Here is a 201-nt window from a genome sequence, read left to right as displayed (position 1 = left end):
CTTTCTTTCTTTCTTTTTCTTTTAAGAGGGAGAGAGTGGGTCTGTAGAAAGCAGACATAATAAGCAGTGGAGTATGCTTTGCTTGAGAATAAATTAACCCTTCATGCAGTCTACCTACCTAGTCATTCTCGCAAAAGACTTGAGAAAGAAACACACAGACCCCCATGGAAGGAAGTCGATAGAGAGAGAGAGAGGGATATA

The sequence above is a fragment of the Cystoisospora suis genome (assembly GCF_002600585.1).
Source record: "Cystoisospora suis strain Wien I chromosome Unknown contig_887, whole genome shotgun sequence".
Classification (NCBI taxonomy): domain Eukaryota; phylum Apicomplexa; class Conoidasida; order Eucoccidiorida; family Sarcocystidae; genus Cystoisospora; species Cystoisospora suis.
This window is presented reverse-complemented; position numbering follows the sequence as displayed.